This window comes from Panthera onca, chromosome B4, assembly GCF_046562875.1.
Source record: "Panthera onca isolate mPanOnc1 chromosome B4, mPanOnc1 haplotype 2, whole genome shotgun sequence".
Classification (NCBI taxonomy): domain Eukaryota; kingdom Metazoa; phylum Chordata; class Mammalia; order Carnivora; family Felidae; genus Panthera; species Panthera onca.
In genome coordinates this window covers 30,507,411-30,518,710 of record NC_138345.1, presented here as the reverse complement: position 1 = coordinate 30,518,710, position 11,300 = coordinate 30,507,411, and positions in this window count along the sequence as shown.

The window sequence follows — 11,300 nt, the reverse complement described above, 5'->3', positions numbered from 1 at the left end:
GCCATTAAGTGTGGAGCTAAATAGTTCATTTTCTTCTGTGGGATGAAATAAAATCACTCAAAGAAGCATTTGGGATTGCAGATCACAGTAGCTGAAAAGCTATGGAGGAACAAAATTAAGTTTTTCAGAATTGATTGCGATATTTCTCATGATATTCTTTATCTTTTCACAAAATCAAACTTTTCGGTGGCTTCTAGTGAAACCTATTTTTACGTTTCCTTTTGATTAATGGAAAGGAGTCATTTTATTTTTCTTCACCATAATAAAAATCAAGCTGTCTTGCAGTGCCCTTCAAAATAGAAATCAAGAGATGATTTGAACAGAATATTAATAATGTTCTTTTAAACTTCTGTTTTTTTATCTTATTTTAATAAACTAACTTTTCAGCTGATCTCTCTAGAGTGCAATGTACATTTTGTGAAAATATGAAAGAGAAAAAAATTTACGACAACTTGATCATGACCTTTCATACATTCTTTCTTATTTACGGATAGCAGAGAGAAGTAAGCCTTCCATTTGTTCTTTTGTGTAGTGTGTGTGCTTGCAAAGTCCTGCCAGAATTGTGATTAGGTGAATTTGGGCATCTCAGTCATTTTATTGTAGCTATTGTTATAGTTTAGAATTCATGGGCATCATTTTTAATTCAAGAATACACAATGGATTTCTCTCTTTTAAGAAGTGATCTCTGTTTCCAATGATAAGGCTTTTCAGAATCAGGCTGGGATCTAACTGAGAACACAATGGACTACACTTAACTATGCACTGATTTAATTTAACCCCATCCTGCAGCTAATCTGGAAACTTTTGCCAATTATGATGTCTTCCAGAAGCTCTGAGGCCCTCCAGAATCTTTAGCAGGCATCAGTATCATTCTAATGCTCGGCCTTAAAGCCTCTTTCATCTGAGCATCCTGAGTTTTTCCTGCCACCAAGTTAGCATCTGTTTATTCCACTGAAATAGTGTTTCTCAATCTTTTTTTCCCCATTAATAACCTCCCTCCCCTCTCCCGAGCTTTTTTAGACATTTTTCTTGGTTGCTCCCTTTCCCCATGAAATTGTAATACCTCAGATATACTGTACATCTGTTTTTATAGTGTGGCCCTCTGTTTGACCACAAGTGATTATAATAACTAAGATTGTGTTGCCTCCCAAGAACGAATTTTTATCACCTTGGGGCACTGTCAGTCCCTCTCACTACATGTACAAAAATATACACACAATACTACCAAGTAAATACTACATTTTAAGACACTTTATGTGAGTAAAACCTTTTGAAATGATTAGCTACTAACTGAAATGTGCCTATAATATTTAATGTATATTTGCATTAAAAGATGATACACATTGAACGTGTACCTCTTCCTGGTAACATTGGCACCATGGCTGTTGGGCTGTTAGGGGCAATGAGGATATGGCTGGATGCAAACTGTATATCAGATGACTGCTCTTGGCCTAAGGTATTGTCAGAATTTAGCTCAACCCACTGTGGAAGTGAAAGTGCCTTCAATTAATCCTAGTCTGCACACTGCACTCCATTTTGTGGGGTCTCCACCATGGCTTTGAGGTAACAAAGATTTTCTCCCCTGCAGTCTTCCTCCTAATGTTTTCAACTGGATCCTGATACCTTCAACCATAAAGATACAGTTTCCTTTTTTCCACTGCTACAATGTTGAGTTTGGTGTCAAAGAGGACAGAGATGAGGAGTAGGAATACAAGAGGAGAGAAGAGGGCAAGAGAAATAGGAGGAGGCATTAGGAAAGTCATAGTAAAGTGTCTGATAAGAGGTAACAGAAAAAAGGAAAAGTTTGGGTATTATTCTAAATACTTTATAGACACTCACAAAATCTTCCCAACAAGATTTGCTTGCCACCAAAACCCTCAGTTTCCAAGGAGGGAAGGATATAGATTATGAAGAATGTACTGATAGGGAGATTAAGTCATTTGCCCAAGGTTACACAGGTAGAACCTTGTGGAACCAGAATTTAAACACAGACAAACTGGTCCGGTAGGCCATGTTCATCATGGACACTCTGTTTTCACACCAAGAACCTGACCAGGTCCTCCAGATAGCTTTCTTTCCCTAGCCCTCTCTTTGAATTCTCCAGGAGTTGGCATTACTGCCCAGAACAATGTTTTTCAAATTGTTCTTAGCAGAGCTTGGGTGATGTCATTCAACTTTTAGCATTTCAAAGAATTCCCCAAGGATCTCATTTAAAAAGCAGATTTTCATGTTCTATGCATGGAGAGGAAGATCCAGAGGTTCTAAGTGGAGCCCAGAAATCTGTCATTCGAATAAGCACTCCTGTACCTCCTTGCCCTCAGTGCTTGATCCTATTTTACTCAAAGCAATGCCACATGTTATCTGTTGCATTGTTGGGTTATTGCCTAAAATTGCTTTCAAAGAGAGAATTCTTTAGCTGTGACATGTCAGAATACCTCTGGTCTCATTGATTACACACCTGTCACAGTGTTTATTTGGGGAACATTATGACAAATTATTTTTGATTAATAAATTGTCAATAATTTTAAGTACAGCAATATGAGTATAATGTGCATGTTTTATGTGTATTATTTTATTTGTACCCTGCCGTATTGTGTTAATTATCAAAAGCTGTATGATACAATAGTGTTTTAAACGTGAGGAATGCAATATAACAAAAAAAAATGGTTAAAAAAATAAGATAAAGGTGGGGCATACAGCATATATTGGCCTGTGAAATTTCTAGCAGTTAAAGAGGAAAATTTATCAGTGTTATGATGCTTTGCAATAAGCCACTTGCCCCTCAAAGGAGTCCAGTCATTTCTATGATCAGAACCCCAGAGAAGCGATACCCCGTGTAATAGGACAGTGTATGATGCTCTGGGCAGCATCTTCTTGGGAAACCCAATCTTGACGTTCATCTGCCATGTCTTATGCTTTCCTTTGTGTAGTTTCATGGAACTGTGGCAAAGCCAATTCAGTAAATGTAATCTATCCAAGGGCCAAAATGAGGAAGTCAGGTACCCCATTCTCCACTGGGGAAGAATGCATTTTAAACCAGCTAGACTTTAGGATGGGGTTAGCGAACTATGGCATGTGGGTCAAATGTGAATTTTTTTGGCATTTATAAGTGGTTGAAAAAGAAGAATATTTCATGACATGTGAGAATCACATAAAATTTGAATTTCAGTGTCCATAAATATAATTTTGTTGGAACACATCATACTCATTTATTCATATACAGTATTTTCTATGCCTGCTTTTGTGCTACAACAGCAGAGTTACATTGTTGTGACAGAGACCATATGGCCCACAAAGCCTAAAATATTTACTAGCCAGTCCTTTACAGATAAAGTTTGCCCCTGCTTTAGATTCTTGAGAAAGGGATAGACTATATATCCTTTAGTCTTGTTTTTCTCAACTGAATTTTGCTCACCTCTGAGAGGCAATGAGTTAAAAGTTCAAGTCCCTGGAGTGCCTGGGTGGTTCAGTCGGTTGAATATCTGATTCTTGGTTTTGGCTCAGGTCACGATCTCACGGTTTGTGAGTTTGAGCCCCATGTCAGGCTCTGTGCTGACAGTGGGGAGCCTGCTTGGGATCCTCTCTCTCCCCCCTCTTTCTTCCCCTACCCTGCTCATACACACACTCTCTCAAAATAAATAAATAAACATTAAAAAAAAAGTTCAAGTCCCTGACAAGTATATAGAGTGTGCATATGCTATTTTTTCCTCCTATTAAGGTAGACACATAGTTTTAGACAGTTGAGCTGTTATCAGACACATCTGGTGATGTCACCCCTCTTCTGAAAGTTGGAAGACTTAATGGGAACATGTTATATATTTGTGATATAAAACCACAACCATGAACCCACACGTGCATGGGAAAAGAAACAGGCTGTTGAGCCAGCAGGATCAGTCATTACTGAATTTCCCTTTGACTATCTGCTATTTGTTCTTCCATTTTGTCAGCTGCCAATGTATTCTAACAGACACGTGGGAGAAATTGCCAAGGGTATCAGAAAAATATATGGAGAAAACCATGATTATTGTTAACTTGACAGTCATTCACTACAACTTTTTCCTAGATGGTTTGTGTTGGACATTGGTTATTACTTGTGGGATATTTAGCCCAGCTTATGGAGTACAACTATTTTATGGAAAGTTTAAGAATGACCAGTTTAAAACAGTGGCAGATGTTAATGCCTTTATTGAAAGACATGTATCTGAAATTTTACAGAGTGAGGAGAGTCTAGAAGTGACTCTGTCATCAATCAACAGCTATATAATTTTATCACAATGATGCATTTTACACAGTCTAGGTGCCTGGATAAATATAGTCCTGAAAGTGCAAAATGTAAGTGCAGAAGAGTGAAGATACACCAGTCTTCTGAGCATATGGGCGTGACAACAAAGTTTATAAGCTCTTTTTTTTTATACAGTAGACTAGAAAAGTTGGGTAGGGTATTTGTTCCCTAATCATGTTCCAAAGGTGTAGAGAAGGCTGTCCTGGCTTCAGCTGTCAATCGTGTTTAGAAGTGTCACCAATAATTTGTAGCCTGGAAGTGCTTGACTTGTGGACCCCTGGTGCTAATTGGATCCACTGATTTCTGTAAAATCCCCACCTGTCATCAGCTCAGCAGTAGGTATGATATTGAAGCTCTAATGAACCCAGGGAAAACTTTAAATAGCCAGTCTGATTCCTTTTGATTTTATTACTGGGCAAAAAGTTTGAATTTCTAGGGAGGGAACTTCATTTTTATAGTCTCTTATAACCTTTCATTAGGATCCACGCTGTTTAAGAGGTCAGGTTTTATCCTGGAGGATACCCTATTCCTGCAGAAAAGTTGTTAGAATTTAAGAACTCCATCCGGTAAAGCTTGGTTAGAACCTGGAAGGAAAATGAATCCAGAATCCTTGTTAACTAGAAACCAACATGTTTCACAACTGCAGCAAAAAAAATCCATTCTGGGAAGTGGGGAGCAGGTGACCTAGGGCTCAGGGTTGTTGCTTGTGTTGTTTTGCTTCGATAGCTATTTTCTTTGGTGCTTCAGTTTCAAAGCAAAATTCACTTGCAAACCTGTTTTATATCGCTGTGGGAGTTCCCCGCAGAGGACAGGCGGAGACTGTCCTGTCACAGAATACTGTCCTCTGGGAGAAGTAGGAATACATTTGGATGAGCTCCAGCGTTCATCTCTGTACTCTGATACTATGAATGAAGCTGCCAGTGTCTTTCATAGCAGGGTACCCAGGAGCTGTTTACAATGGAGGGGACCAGAGCTGCACTGCTCACAGACTGTCACCACCTTCAGTTGTCCTGAGCTGTGGTCTTTGTCAGAATATTCTCCTTCTGTTATCTAGACCAGAAAAATCCTGTTACATTCTTATGTTTAGCTAGATGGACAGGATGTAAAATGCATTCCTTCCCCAAACATAACCACTTGGATATCCCACAAGGACCCAAATGTTCTTATGAAATTTGTGTTGATTGGGAAGAAGCAGTTTGCTTTTATGACAATGAAGAACTTGAGTGTGAGCAGACAGAACACACTCACATCTGACTACATTGTTTGCCCACACTAACAATTTGTTAACCCATCCCCGTAAACCAACGTCCAATCGCTATCAACTGAAATAATTTCACCGATTTTGTTCTTGTTCTTGGAGCTCTAGGACCTCACAGGGGCTTTAATCCGTGCACAGAAATAGACAAACAAGGAAAGACTTGTTAAGTCATGCAGCCTAGTCATCTGACTCTGGTGGATATTCCCTCTGGTATGTCTTTCTGAAGCCCTGACTTGCCTGCATTTGAATAATGCCAGCACCAGACTTCAGCTTCTTCCCATGGGAATTGGTAATATATTCTCTTCTTGATTTCGGCATTCCCCCACCCCCTTCATTTCTTGATTTATTCAATCATTCTTGGGAATGCCTGAGCTGGCTCTCTGCTTAGGGGACCCTCACTCATTCTCCTCTTGGTATTTCCTGAGATTTACACATCAGAAAGATGGAGGGCATCTTATAGCTCTGCTTCATAGTTGTGCTTTGTCTAAACGCTGTCTGCTTTGGATTCCTTTATGACACGAGCTCATTTTTTTAAATTTTATTTTTTATTTTTTTAAGTTTACATCCAAATTAGTTAGCATATAGTGCAATAATGATTTCAGGAGTAGATTCCTTAGTGACCCTTACCCATTTAGCCCATCCCCCCTCCCACAATGCCTCCAGTAACCCTCAGTTTGTTCTCCATATTTATGAGTCTCTTCTGTTTTGTTCTTTCCCTGTTTTTATATTATTTTTGTTTCCCTTCTCTTATGGTCACCTGTTTTGTCTCTTAAAATCCTCATATGAGTGAAGTCATGATTTTTGTCTTTCTCTGACTAATTTCACTTAGCATGATATCCTCCAGTTCCATCCATGTAGTTGCAAATGGCAAGATTTCATTCTTTTTGATTGCCGAGTAATACTCCATTGTATACATATACCACATCTTCCTTATCCATTCATCCATCGATGGACATTTGGGCTCTTTCCATACTTTGGCTATTGTTGATAGTGCTGCTATAAACATGGGGGTGCATGTGTCCCTTCAAAACAGCACACCTGTATCCCGTGGATAAATGCCTAGTAGTGCAATTGCTGGGTCATAGGGTAGTTCTATTTTTAGTTTTTTGAGGAACCTCCATACTGTTTTCCAGAGTGGCTGCACCAGCTTGAATTCCCACCAATAATGCAAAAGAGATCCTCTTTCTCTGCATCCTCACCAACATCTGTTGTTGCCTGAGTTGTTAATGTTAGCCATTCTGACAGGTGTCAGGTGGTATCTCATTGTGGTTTTGATTTGTATTTCCCTGATGATGAGTGATGTGGAGCATTTTTTCATGTGTCGGTTGGCCATCTGGATGTCTTCTTTGGAGAAGTGTCTATTCATGTTTTTTGCCCATTTCTTTACTGGATTATTTGTTTTTTGAGTGTTGAGTTTGATAAGTTCTTTATAGATTTTGGATACTAACCCTTTATCTGATATGTCATTTGCCAATATCTTCTCCCATTCTGTCAGTTGCCTTTTAGTTTTGCTGATTGTTTCCTTTGCTGTGCAGAAGATTTTTATTTTGATGAGGTCCCAATAGTTCATTTTTGTTTTTGTTTCACTTGCCTCCGGAGATGTATTGAATAAGAAGTTGCTGCGGCCAAGATCAAAGAGGTTTTTGCCTGCTTTCTCCTCGAGGATTTTGATGGCTTCCTGTCTTACATTGAGGTCTTTCATCCATTTTGAATTTATTTTTGTGTATGGTGTAAGAAAGTGGTCCAGGTTCATTCTTCTGCATGTCACTGTCCAGTTTTCCCAGCACCACTTGCTGAAGAGACTGTGTTTATTCCATTGCATATTCTTTCCTGCTTTGTCAAAGATTAGTTGGCCATATGTTTGTGGGTCCATTTCTGGGTTCTCTATTCTGTTCCATTGATCTGAGTGTCTGTTTTGTGCCAGTACCATACTTTCTTGATGATTACAGGTTTGTAGTACAGCTTGAAGTCTGGGATTGTGATGCATCCTGCTTTGGTTTTCTTTTTCAAGATTGCTTTGGCTATTAGGGGTCTTTTCTGGTTCCATAAAAATTTTAGGAGTATTTGTTCTAGCTCTGTGAAGAATGCTGGTGTTATGTTTATAGGGATTGCATTGAATGTGAAGATTGCTTTGGGTAGTATCAACATTTTAACAATATTTGTTCTTCCTCTCCAGGAGCATGGAATCTTTTTCCATGTTTTTGTGCCTTCTTCAATTTCTTTCATAAGCTTTCTAGAGTTTTCAGTGTATAGATTTTTCACCTTTTTGGTTAGATTTATTCCTAGGTATTTTATGGTTTTTTGTGCAACTGTAAATGGGATCAATTCCTTGATTTCTTTTCCTGTCACTTCATTGTTGGTGTATCAGAATGCAACCAATTTCTGTGTGTTGATTATATATCCTGCAACTTTGCTGAATTCATGAATCAATTCTACCAGTCTTTTGGTGGAATCTTTTGGGTTTCCCTATAGAGTATCATGTCATCTGCAAAGAGTGAAAGTTTGACCTCCTCCTGGCTGATTTGGATGCCTTTTATTTCTTTGTGTTGTCTGATTGCAGAGGCTAAGACTTCCAATACTATGCTGAATAACAGAGGTGAGAGTGGACATCCCTGGCTTGTTCCTGATCTTAGGGGGAAAGCTCTCAGTTTTTCTCCATTGAGGATGATATTAGTGTGGGGTCGTTCATATATGGCTTTTATGATCTCGAGGTATGCTCCTTCCATCCCTACTGTCTTGAGGGTTTTATCAAGAAAGGATGCTGTATTTTGTCAAATGCTTTCTCTGCATCTATTGAGAGGATCATATGGTTCTTGTCCTGTCTTTTATTGATGTGATGAATCACGTTAATTGTTTTGAGGATATTGATCCAGCCCTGCATCCCAGGTATAAATCCCGCTTGGTTCTGGTGAATAATTTTTTAATGTTTTGTTGGATCCTGTTAGCTAATATCTTGTTGAGGATTTTTGCATCCATGTTAATCAGGAAAATTGGTCTATAGTTCTTTTTAGTGGGGTCTCTGGTTTTGGAATCAAGGTAATGCTGGTTTCTTAGAAAGAGTTTGTAAGTTTTCCTTCTATTTCTATTTTATGAAACAGCTTCAAGAGAATAGGTGTTAACTCTTCCTTAAATGTTTGGTAGAATTCCCCTGGAAAGCCATCTGGCCCTGGACTCTTGTTTCTTGGGAGATTTTTGATTGCTACTTCGATTTCCTTACTGGTTATGGGTCTGTTAAAATGTTCTATTTCGTCCTTCCTGTTTCAGTTTTGGTAGTGTATATGTTTCTAGGAATTTGTGCATTTCTTCCAGATTGCCCATTTTATTGGCATATAATTACTCATACTATTCTCTTATTATTGTTTTTATTTCTGCTGTGTTGGTTGTGATCTCTCCTCTTTCATTCTTGATTTTATTTATTTGGGTTCTTTCCTTTTTCTTTTTGATCAAACTGGTTAGTGGTTTATCAATTTTGTTAATTGTTTCAAAGAACCAGCTTCTGGTTTCATTGATCTGTTCTACTGTTTGTTTGTTTTTTTTTCTTTTGGTTTCAATAGCATTAATTTCTGCTCTAATCTTCATTATTTCCTGTCTGCTTCTGGTTTTGGGTTTTATTTGCTATTCTTTTTCCAGCTCCTTAAGGTGTAAGGTTAGGTTGTGTATGTGAGATCTTCCTTCCTTCTTTAGGAAGGCCTGGATTGCTATATACTTTCCTCTTATGATCGCCTTTGCTGCGTCCCAGAGGTTTTGGGTTGTGGTGTTATCATTTTCATTGACCTCCATATACTTTTAAATTTCCTCTTTAACTTCTTGGTTAGCCCATTCATTCTTTAGTAGGATGTTCTTCAGTCTCCAAGTATTTGTTACCTTTCCAAACTTTTTCTTGTGGTTGATTTCAAGTTTCATAGCATTGTGGTCTGAAAATATGCATGGTATGATCTTGGTCTTTTTGTACTTACTTAGAGTTGATTTGTGTCCCAGTATATGGTCTATTCTGGAGAACGTTCCATGTGCACTGGAGAAGAATGTATATTCTGCTACCTTAAGATGAAATGTTCTGAATATATCTGTTACGTCCATCTGGTCCAGTGTGTCATTCAAAGCCATTGTTTCCTTGTTGATTTTTTGATTAGATGATCTGTCCATTGCTGTGAGTGGGGTGTTGAAGTCTCCTACTATTATGGTATTACTATTGATGAGTTTCTTTATGTTTGTGATTAGTTGATTTATATATTTGGGTGGTTTCTCATTTGGCGCATAAATGTTTACAATTGTTAGGTCTTCTTGGTGGATAGACCCCTTGATTATGATATAATGCCCTTCTGCATCTCTTGATACAGTGTTTATTTTAAAGTCTAGAGTGTCTGATATAAGTATGGCTACTCTGGATTTCTTTTTTTGACCATTAGCATGATAGATGGTTCTCCATCCCCTTATTTTCAATCTGAAGGTGTCTTTAGGTCTAAAGTGGGTCTCTTGTAAACAGCATATAGATAAATTTCATTTTCTTATCCATTCTGTTACCCTATGTCTTTTGAATGGAGCATTGAGTCCATTGACGTTTAGAGTGAGTACTGAAAGATATGAATTTATTGCCATTATGATGATTGTAGAGTTGGAGTTTCTGGTGGTGTTCTCTGATCCTTTCTGTTGCTTTTGGTCATATATATATATATATATATATATATATATATATATATATATATATTTATTTCATCTTTTCTCCCCTCAGAGAGTCCCCCTTAAAATTTCTTGCAGTGCTGGTTTAGTGGTCACAAACTCCTTTAATTTTTGTTTTTCTGGGAAACTTTTTATCTCTCCTTCTATTTTGAATGACAGCCTTGATGGATAAAGAATTCTTGGCTGCATATTTTTCTGATTCAGCACCTTGAATATATCCTGCCACTCCTTTCTGGCCTGCCAAGTTTCTGTGGATAGGTGTGCTGCAAACCTGATCTGCTTTCCCTTGACTTTTTTTCCCTTGCTGCTTTCATGATTCTCTCCTTGCCTGAGTATTTTGTGAATTTGACTGATATGCCTTGTTGATGGTCGGTTTTTGTTGAATCTAATGGTGGTCCTCTGTGCTTCCTAGATTTTGATGTCTGTGTGACATGAGCTCTTGCCCCCCCTCATTATTTCATTGTTGTATATCTGTAAATTATCTTTATTTTTTTTTCTTGGCCCTTTCACTCACCATGCTATTAATATGTCAACATGAAAGAAAAGCAACACGGGAAGAAAGGGCACATGAGCTAATGGTTGGTCTCAGGGCCAACTGGGAGTCAGAGATGCCAAAATGGAGGAAAAACTAGAGATGTTGGCTCTTCAAGATCTGGGATGGGAACTGTGAAGCTTAAATCCTAGGCTCTTGCAATCCTACCACCTGCCATTTGTTTGGATCAAATTGCTGGCCTGGGTTTTTAGCTTGAGCTACTTTCCTTTCTGGCCACAGCCTCTTATCTCTGTTCTCTATTCTCACCATGGCTGGTACTTTCCCATAACCACAGAACATAGTATTAGGATGGGGCTGGGGGGTTGAGAGCAAACCCCTTCAATTAGATATCAAGAATCAGGCCCCAGAGAAGTGATGACTTCTTCAAGGTCACCCAGCAAGCTGCTAGAGAAGCTGAGGCTAGACACCCATCTTCAGAATTGCAGGGCCAAATCTGTCTTTTCTAATGGATAGCTGCTTACATTCAGCAAAAGGTAACTTTGTGCTGAAGCAACTGCCTCCACGTGTGCTCAGAAAGCAATGGTGTACAG